This window comes from Aotus nancymaae, unplaced genomic scaffold (genome assembly GCF_030222135.1).
Source record: "Aotus nancymaae isolate 86718 unplaced genomic scaffold, 86718_ANA_hifiasm-v0.15.2.pri h1tg000095l, whole genome shotgun sequence".
NCBI classification, from domain to species: Eukaryota; Metazoa; Chordata; class Mammalia; order Primates; family Aotidae; genus Aotus; species Aotus nancymaae.
Window position 1 is genome coordinate 2,876,888 of NW_026988510.1, and position 10,772 is coordinate 2,887,659.

A 10,772-nucleotide genomic window follows, 5' to 3' on the forward strand; every position below is an offset into this window, starting at 1 on the left:
TACGTAATTATTCTTTATTTTAGTTGCCTTATCAGTTTCTCACTCCTGGAAGGTTGGAGGAGAGAAGTGTGCTACACAAATTTCTTCTTGGAATTTTAAATCTTAGTTTCAAATTATGGGTCCTTAATGACCCTTTTTCTAATAACTCCTGAATTCTTGTGCTTCAACAGAGGGTATTAATCACAAATGCGTTTCTTTTTGTTTTGTTTTTTTTGGTGGGGGTGGAGTCTTTATTTCTCTATAGATTGTTTTATAGATTATACAAGCCATGCAGTAATATATCTTCAAGATTAAACATTCAAATAATTCCGAAGTTCAGAGAAAAAGATGATACCCTCTTTCCTCCCTAGATAATTGAAACCTGAATGGTTTAGATGGCTCTTTCCTGGGCACTTCCACATGTATATGGAGAGCAAGCCTTTTCTCATGGGTTGCCGCATCAGTAGGAAAATATCATACCTATTAATGGGTTCAGTGGCATTTCCCAGCCTCTGTTGTGTGTCAAGTATAAAGCTGGGAGCTGCAGATAGAATAATGAACAAAAATGGTCCCCCATTTCCACAGCTCACAGGCTCTGGGCATACAATGCTGGGACTTAGTTTTTCCCTTCCCATTTGACAAAATATCTAGGATTTCTCCCCATGTGTATCTGCCCTGCACTCTTTTTTTTAATTTTGAGATGGAGTTTCGCTCTTGTTACCCAGGCTGGAGTGCAATGGCGCAATCTCGGCTTACCGCAACCTCCGCCTCCTGGGTTCAGGCAATTCTCCTGCCTCAGCCTCCTGAGTAGCTGGGATTACAGGCACGTGCCACCGTGCCCAGCTAATTTTTTGTATTTTTAGTAGAGACGGGGTTTCACCATGTTGACCAGGATGGTCTCGATCTCTTGACCTCGTGATCCACCTGCCTCGGCCTCCCAAAGTGCTGGGATTATAGGCATGAGCCACTGCGCCCGGCCTGCCCTGTACTCTTTGTTGTTGTTGTTGTTGAGATGGAGTCTCGCTCCTGTCTCCCAGGCTGGAGTGCAGTGGAGTGATCTCTGCTCACTGCAAGCTCCACCTCCTGGGTTCAAGTGATCCTCCTTCCTCAGCCTCCCAAGTAGCTGGGATTACAAGTGTGTGCCACCATGCCCAGATAATTTTTGTATTTTTAGTAGAGATGGGTTTTGGTCATGTTGGCCAGGTTGGTCTCAAACTTCTGACCTTGGATGATCCACCCGCCTCCGCCTCCCAAAGTGCTAGGATTAGAGATGTGAGCCACCATGCTTGACCTGTCCTGTACTCTTTTGTGTCCAGAGGTAACATTGAATTTTGATGGACATCAAATTGGCTTCCAACTGATTTGCCATTATTAAAAAGCGAAGCAGCAGAAGTCTTTGTTTACATCTCTTTGAGAACCTGAGTGTTTGATAAAATTTAAGGATTTTGTTGATGGCAGGACATAATACCGTGGTAGGACAGGACGCTATTACTTATAGCTGCAAATGGGAGTGGCTGCCAGGCAGGGCCATGCAGGAGGCTGCACCCAGGGATGAATAACAGTGAGCAGCAGTAGCCAGCAGCTTATGTGTGGTCAGTGGAGTGGACTTAACCAGGTTTTGTGGGCTCCTGTGGACTAATTTGAAAAGTTTCATGGGCTCCAGAGCATAGGGCTGTCCCCAGCTGTCAGGTACCTGGCCCTTGGGAGATAGGTAAGGTGTGTAGGGGCTTAGGGCATGAGCCCTGATAGGGAGTGGACAGGACATGGGCTTGTTCAAGAGGGGACTTGACAGCATCTCAAACTGGGTCAGGACAGGATTTTTATTTTATTTTACTTAAAAAAGTATTTATTTATTTATTTATTTATTTATTTATTTATTTATTTATTTTTGAGATGGAGTCTCACTTGTGGCCCAGGCTGAAGTGTAGTGGCACGGTCTTGGCCCACTGCAACCTCCGCCTCCTGGATTCAAGCAATTCTTGTGCCTCAGTCTCCCGAGTAGCTGGGATTAAGTCGTGCCCCACTACACCTGGCTAATATTTGTATTTTTAGTAGAGACAGGCTGGTCTTAAACTCCTGACTGCAAGTGATTTGTGTGCCTCGGCCTCCCAAAGTGCTGGGATTACAGGCGTCAGCTACTGTGCCCGGACCGGACAGGATTCTAAAGGAACACTGTATTACACCTGGCCAAGGGACAGTAGACTTTAAGTCAGTCTCAAGCAGGGGGATCACTGCATAGATTTCTTTTCTTTTTCTTTTTGAAATGAAAGGTCTCACATATTTATTACTGGGTTCGTTGAACCCAGCCAACAAACACGTTCATAACAGATTCAGAGAAAAAAAATATATTTCCAATAAAACATGTCCAACTCTCCAGATAGTGGTGACATTTTCAGCTTGATGTGATAACATGATTGTGACCTTCAGACAGCATAAATATTTGTGCCATCTCATGTGCAATTCCTTATAAACCCGGCTTGGTTCTTCTCCAATGTCTCCTTTTGGAGTTGTAACTGATTTTATTACCAGTTTTCATCTGAATCACTGGGAAATGGGACGGTTTTGCTTCTGTTTCTTGGCCAGGAATCGCTTAATCCTGAAAGTCTTGTGAAAAGCCATGGCGAGAAGCAGACTCAAGCACATGCTGCGATGGCAGAGAAAGGAACGGGGGTGGTGGTGGGGCTCCTGAGTAGATTTCTGAGACTGACCTTCTTTCCTATGAAGCTTTACCTTCTACCCTCACAGTCAGCGAGTGACAAGTGGTATATTTGGGTCATTCCCGGGCATGAATGCCAAAAAAAAGAGAACGAACAAATCCATTTTCTGGGTAAGAACAATAATAGCTCCCATTTGAATATTGCATAACAATTTATAAAACATCTTCAAGTACAAGGTTTCACTGAATCTTCACTGCAAACCTGTAAGTGAGTAAGGCTATTTCTATCACTGAACAGGTAAGGAAATGGAGGCTCAGAGAAGTCAAGAAACTGGCCCAGGGTTACACAGCTCAGAAGTGGAGGGTGAGGCCTTGAATTGGGGTTTTGTGGTGCTTCATCCATGACCTTTCAGTTTCAGCCATCATGGGTTGTAGCTTCTATGCTCCATGTTTGATCTTTGCCCCACGTGGGTGTCTCTGACCATCTCCATGAGTCTGAAGAACATGACCACGGTCACATATTACAACCACAGTCTTCAACAGAAAGTGCTGTCTATCCACTTCATGCCTGTGGTTGATTTTATGTCTGAAACAAGGACACTTTCCTATTCTAGGGGTGCTAAGCCATGGCGACCTTGAAAGGTTATAATATCACAGTATGAACAATTTCCGAACGTCCCTTGTAAATGTCCACCACAGCCCTAACACCTGGAGAAGTGAAGAAGGTTCCAGAGGAGGAAGGACAGCCTTTGAATCATTTTGTCAGGCATATGTCACTCTACTTGGATTATTTTTCTTGAAGGCGAACACTTTTCAATCGTCCAAGGCAGGGGTCTGTCACTTTTAAGCGCACTTGATGTGTTGCTGTTTTAAAAATTAAATACGCAGAGTTTGCAGAATGGACACGGCCTTTCAGTTTTTTAATTTAAGGTTTAAAAAGTGCTTTCACGCTGTAATCCCTGGAGGGACAGGAAAGGCTGTTTGCTCCGGCCCTTGGCCTCCAGGAAATCTGGCCAGACCACCTACGGGAAATTAGCCTCCAGCACTCGGCTTAGCTGGGAGGTGACAGCAGCCCCCTCTCTCCACTGTGGCTCCGCAGTCCGAGCTACATAATCTAATCTTTCAAGATATTTTTCTCTGGAGAGGCAGGGAGCTGAGTAACTAAACAGACACAACGCTGCTAATCCCCTTTTCCTGAAGCTGAAGGGTTTAACTCCTTGCCTTCTGTGTTAAGGCAGTGAGCTCAAAATGAGCTGTTGGGATTGACATCAGAATTTTTTACAAAGCACTTGGTTTTGTGCTCTTTGTGCAAATGGAATAATCAGAGCGGACACTCCTCAACTTCCCTGGACCCACTGTGTGTCTGGCACTGCTCTAAGTGCTTTAAATAGAGCAACTCGGTTACTCCTACCTCAAGAAGTGGGCACTATTATAATGCAGAGATGTTAAGTAACTTGCTTAAGGTCACACAGTGGTGGAGAGTGGATTCAAAGCCAGGCCATTGCATGCGAGTCTGTGCTCTTCAACCCTGTGCTCCTTGTTAAATAGGAAGAGCTCCCAGAATGGCTCTGAACTGTCCACTAGTCAATTTTCTTTCTTTCACTCATTCATTCATTTAGTCATCCAGTTTGTATTCAGCACCTGCAGTATGCAAATGCCAAGATGGTTTAGATGAAGGTACTCACGGTCTTCCCAGGAGCTAACAGCCAGCTGTGGAAATGAATAAATCCATAAATAATTATGCTGCAGAGGGCAGAGGGCACCAACAGCTGTGCTGGAGCCAGTGGAGCAAGGGGAACATTTAGCCCAGAGGAAGCAGGAGAGTCAGGGAAGGCTTTTCTGTGGGGTCAGGAGGTGGGAGACCTGGCACATGCCAGGAGGGGGTGATGGGGTGGATTCAGAGCAATGCACTCTGCGAAACTCCATGGGCCCAGCTGGTATTGCCCCCTCCCTTGGAAGCTGCTGATCAGCATGGGGCATACAAGAGGGAGCAGAGCCAAGGCAGAGAGGAGCCTATGTTTTATTAGCTTGGCATAGGCAGGGTCTTAATCAGACTCTATTGAAAAAGCAGGCCAAGTGAAGGATTTCACCTGAACTTATAAGTCAGTGTCTTTAGAGCCAGCATACACAGGTGGTGTATGGTGCAGAGGGGTCCCTCCTGACACCATAGGATGTAGGGCTCTGTTTCTGCTTATCAAAGTATGCACAGACTGCTGCTGACAAAGGCTTCTCTAGACAGCTCAGAAGCTTTTGCTGTGAGGCTCAGCCGGCTTCATTTCCCTCCCCCTAGAAGACTCAGGGGCTCCATTAAAGCCCCTCCCCACTCCAGGACATAGGCTGGGGGCAGGTTCTCGACCCTCATCCATCACAATGCATCTACTCACTCGTGTAGGATGTGAGGATGTGAGTGGGTTCCAGCTGGTTCCATCCCAGTGGCGGCAGACAAACCATCCTTGCATTCTCTCTCCATGGTCCCAGTCTGGGGCGGCACGTGGAGGGACCCCAGTGGAATGCTCCTGTCTTCAAGCTTCAGGCTGAGATGTTTTCCTTTGGCTTGGCAGAGCTAATGCTGAAAGCTCCTCTCAGCCTGCTGGGTTCAGAGGCCAATAGGCTCTGCAACGGGGGAGCACAAAGATATTTGCAACTGGAAGTTGCTGTCTGTTGTTTTGAAAGGTGCAAAATGTTTAAATAATTACTTCCAAACATGGAGACCACTTTTCTCCCCCTTACCTGAGCCAGGGGCTCCTTCTTCCAGATTTGCCATCCATTTTGCTTTCTCCCTGCTTGATTCCCTTCCCCATCTTTGCAGCCCCTTTCTTCCACCTGGTTTCTCCTTTGCTCCCCTCTCTCCCACTTGGAACTTGGAATGATTTCTAAGGGTGCCTCATTAACAACTTGGATTTCTCTTGACTACTTCTTTCTTCTCTTGTTTGTTTTCACTGTTTCTCTTAAATAACCATGTGGAGGGGGCCCCGTTTGTTTTTCTTGCCTGGTGTCTCCCTGCCAGTCAGTTCTTCACCAAACAAAGGCTTTGTGAGTCCCCAGGGCTTGCCAAGATGAGAGGGAAGGAAAGAGCTTTTCCTAGAGGAGAGGATTCCATCAGACACACCTGGGGAAAGGGCTCATTTGGAAGCGCTTTTTTCCAGGTGGTGGAGCTGGCTGAACAGCTGTCATGTATAGATCAGGAAGCTGAGGGGCCAGTTGCCAAAGGTCACACAGTACATGATGCAAGCGGTTTGAATCCATGGTCTATCTACCCCAGCACTGTCCAATAGAAACATAATATATTCCACATGTGTGATTTACACTTTTTCAGCAGCCACATTCTAAAGAGTGAAAGTGAAATTAAATTTATTTATTTATTTAGTTAGTTAGTTAGTTAGAGACGGAGTCTTGCTCTGTCACCCAGGCTGGAGTGCAGTGCTATGATCTTGGCTCACTGAAACCTCCACTTCCCGGGTTCAAGTGATTCTCCTGCCTCAGCCTCCTGAGTAGCTGAGATTACAGGTTCCCACCACCATGCCCAGCTAATTTTTGTATTTTTTAGTAGAGATAGGGTTTCACCATGTTGCTCAGGCTGGTCTCAAACTCCTGGCCTCAAGTGATCTGCCCACCTCAGCCTCCCAAAGAGCTGGGATTATAGGCATGAGCTACTGCGCCCGGCCGAAATTAATTTTAATAATATATTTTATTTAACTCTTTATATAGAAAATATCCTTTCCACATGTAACCAACTGTAGAATATTAATGAGATATTTACATTTTCTTTATCATATGAAGCCTTTGAAATCCAGTGTGTAACTTACTCTGAAGGCGTCTGAGTTCTAGCCATGTTTCCAGTGTTCTGAAGTCACAGTACGAACCATTTTCTGCACCACGGTGTTTACAACGCCTTCTGTGCCCCTCATCCTTAGTTCCCGTGGAAGCCTATGTCTGTGTGGCTTAGTGGGGCTGGTGTTGACGCCAGGGCTGGACAGCGCCATTTGAATCCTGCATCGCCTCTGGTCGGTTTGGAGCTCTTTGAATCTCAGCCATGTGCTTCCCCTTTTTCTCTTACAACCTCCACAGTTCTGCAGTGGGCCTCTCTCTTTCACAAATGAGGTAACTGAGGCTCAGAGGGGAAGAGCTGCTGATTCACCCAAGGTCACACAGTACGTGGCAAGGTCGGGACAGAAAAAAAAAGCTCTTCCATTCCAGGTCATCTGACGCTAAGTCCTGCCCTCCTGACGACGTGTTTTGCAGTGTCAGACCCTAGAAGCTTTATGGGTTCCGGGATGCCTGATGCCCTTTGCACCCCCTTCTGAGACATTCTGGGCTTCCCGGGCTCAGGATGAGCAGCAGGACTTAGCCTTCCACTGAGGGCCACCTTTCGCCAAGCCCTGGAGATGGTCGTGCAGCTTCCCCTGTGCCCAGTCTCAAGGCATGCCCTGGCAGGCTGGTGGGGATAGTGCATGAGAATGCACCAGGGTATCAGATCTTTCCCCATGGGAGCAGTTACTATAGAATGGGTCACTGGCCAGTCACAGTGGCTCACACCTGTAATCCCAGTATGTTGGAAGGCTGAGGCAGGAGAATCCCTTGAACCCATGAGTTTGAGACCAGCCTGAGCAACACAGCAAGACCCATCTCTACAAAAAAATACAAAAATAAGCAGGACATGGTGGCACACACCTGTAGTTCCAGCTATTTGGGAGGCTGAGGTGGGAAGATCACTTGAGCCCAGGAGGTTGAGGCTGCAGTGAGCCATGATTGTGCCACTGCACTCCAGCCTGGGCAAGAGAGCAAGACCCTGTCTCAAAAAAAAAAAAAAAAAAAAAGAAAGAAAGAAAGAAAAGAAAAGAATAGGTAACCATCTAATGACAGAATCTAACATTTTTGGAGTGGGTACTGTGCACCATGAACCGGGCAGGAGAGTATACACCTCCTGACACGGCCTCTCTTTGATGCGTTCTGCCTGCAGCCTGGGAGCTCGCACAGGGTACCTCTGTGGAGTGTGTGCATCATGTCATGTCTGTGTAAAACCAGCCAGGCTGGTGGCATTTACACCACAGCAATTGGCAAACGCTGCGAATCAGGGTTCTTCCCTGAACTGAAGAGCCGGCTGTTAGACACTGGCCTGCATACCACTGCGTCTTCCCAGAGTAGGATCAGCTGAGCCTCTAGATTTTGTGGAAAGCTGAAGCAGTGTGACAAGTTCAGGTTCAATGTAAAGCCTGTCTATGACCATTTCAAGGTATTTTTTTAGATTGAGAAGGTAAAATTAATTTCAGACCCTTTCCTTGTCAAGGACAAAGAAAAAAAAGTAGTCATGTAAGTTCTTAGTTTTTCACTTTTATTTGCCTAGAGTGACCCTGGTTTTTTATTTTCTCGAGAACTTTATTATATATTTTAATAGCAGAAAATATTACTTTGGAACAATGGGGAAATATTGAAAGCATATCGTAAAAATAGTAAGTTGTCCTTAGAGGCAAATTTGCACACATGTGGATTAGTAGTTTTATAAAATGTATAATGTAACTATATTTTTTGATGCTAATTAAATACACCTGTCACTGAAAAATTTTTTAAATAAAGAGATTAGTCCTTTATGTGAACTCACTTTACGTTTCTAAATTTGGAAAACAAGAAAATGGGAAGATACAATAAGAGGAAAAAAAAAAACGGTGAAAACATTACTTTTCTAATGAGCTTCAATATCATCTTTAGAATCAGAGAATTCTGCTTGCACATATTGTTTTCTTTGTAGTCATTTATTGAACAAATACCTGAGTCAGACTCTGTCCTAGGAACTGGGGAAACCCCAGAGAATAAGACCAGTGTGGTCCCAGCTCACATGAGCCTGAGTCCAGGAGGGGAGATGGACAAATGCTGTAGGACCACAGTGTGGTTAGAATTATAAGGGGAAGGTGCAGGTGCATGGGAGTTTGTGAAAAGGAGCCTTAAGCTAGTAGAGGGTGGGATTGGTGTCTGTTCCCTGGGAAGTTGTCCCTGGAAAGTCATGCTTATGCTGAGACCAGAGGAAGGAAGGAGATGGCTGGTGAAGAGTAGAGGGATGGATGTTGCAGGTCAGGGGAACAGCATGTGCCAGTAGGAGGGATAGCATGTGCAAAGGCCCTGAGGCTGGAAGGCGCTTAGTGAGTTTGACTCAAGTCTTCCCCAGATGTAAGGTGATGGAGAAAGCCCTCCACCATGGGAGGCCCCAGCTGTGGAAGGAGGCATACTCTTCAGTGCCCCATTCGCACCCAACTGCCCAGGGGCCAGGCTCTGTGCTATGGTTTTCTGTGTTGTTAGATGCCAAGTTTCCATCCCAGAAGGAAGATTTGGAATTGGGTGTGTGGAAAATCCTGGGAACAGCATAGAGAGAGGGCATCTTCCCGTGACAGCCTCTCCTCCTCTCCTGTGAGCACCATGAACCCCTGGCAGGGGTCTTCCTCCACTGGGCAATGCCTGACTCTGGGTGTCTGCTATGCTGTGCAGATCCTGGCACATAGATGTAGCTTGGTGGTTGTGGCACATTCTGTTACTTCTTTACCCAGTATCCATCTGTCCTTTTCCTTTCTACCAGAACTGTGCCTCAGTCAAGGCACCCAGCCCCACTGATGGAACATGGTATGGTTTGGTCCCCAGCCAAACCTCATGTCAAACTGTAGTCCTCAGTGTTGGAGGAGGGGCCTGGTGGGAGGTGATTGGATCATAGGGGCGGACTTTCCCCTTGCTGTTCTCGTGATAGTGAGTTCTCATGAAATCTCATTGTTTGAAAGTGTGTAGCACCTCCCTCTTGTCTCTCTGTCTCCTGCTGCCATGTGTAGATGTGCCTGCTTTCCTTTCATCCTTCTGCCATGACTGTAAGTTTCCTGAGGCCTCCCCAGTCATGCTTCCTGTACAGCCTGTGGAACTGTGATCAGTTCAACCCCTTTTCTTCATAAATTGCCCAGTCTTGGGTAGTTTCTTATAGCAATGTGAGAACAAGCTAATACAGATCGTGACCTGTCTGACACTGCAGCCCCCATTCATAAATGAAGTTTTATTGGAATGCAGCCACCCCATTCATTGAGGGGTTGTCTGTGTCTGCTTTTGCATTACAGCAACAGGGATGAGTAGTTCCTGTTTGTTTGTTTGCTTAATTTGGAAAGGAGAGCTTCATTTCTTGTAAAGCGTTGCAGCCTGCATGGTGGCCATTCTGACGGGCTGGGAAGCAGAAACAGATACTTCAAGGGAGGGGAAAAGGGAACAGGAATTCATGCAGAGCAGGGAGGCCAAATATACATGTTCAGTAAGCTATAGGAGGAGTCATGAATATTTATGAAAGGAGAAACACACACATACACAGTTGAGCTTCATGCTCCTTCATGAGCCCCATGTCTAAAAAATGGCGGCCTTGGCATAATATGAGGGTGGGGTTTTCAGTGTTCTGACATCAAAGGTGAAGCAGAGGACAGGAAAACCCTCACTGTGCATCCTCCACACGCTGGCCAGAACCACTCCATGGCTGGTGGTCTCTTATCAGGCAAAAAGGAGGGGCAGTGTCAGGTGGTAGGTTGATGTTAGCGGTGGAGGCTTTTGCAAGGACTTCTTTCTCTTCAGCCCTTGGGGGAGAAAGTGTGATCATGGCTAGTGAGGGAGGGGTATAATGAGGGTGTCTGACTCCCTCCTCATTCCATCATGGGTGAGAACTCAAGGGTGAGTAGTTTTGACGGAGATGTTTACTTCCTTGTGGGGTCCGGGGTTGAGTAGTTTTGATGGAGATTTTTACTTCCTCTTCCCAAGTATTATTGTTATTTATTTATTTATTTAATTATTTTTTGAGATGTGGTCTTGCTCTGTTGTCTAGGCTGGAGTGCGGTGGCATGATCATGGCTCATGGCAGCCTGGAATTCCTGGGCTCCAGTGATCCTCATGCCTTGGTCTCCCAAAGTGCTGGTACCACAGGGCTTAGCTACTGTGACCAACCTCCAATTATTTTGAAGGCCCACAAAGTTCTACCATCTGGTCCTGTATGAAAAAGTTTGCTGCCCTTGGTCTAAGTCAACCATAATGACCCTATTCTCGGATTTCCTTGTGTCCCTGGTGGCTGTGGGCAGACTTGGAGTGTGAGACACTGAATGAGTTCAGTAGCTTCACTGACTCTCCATCTGGA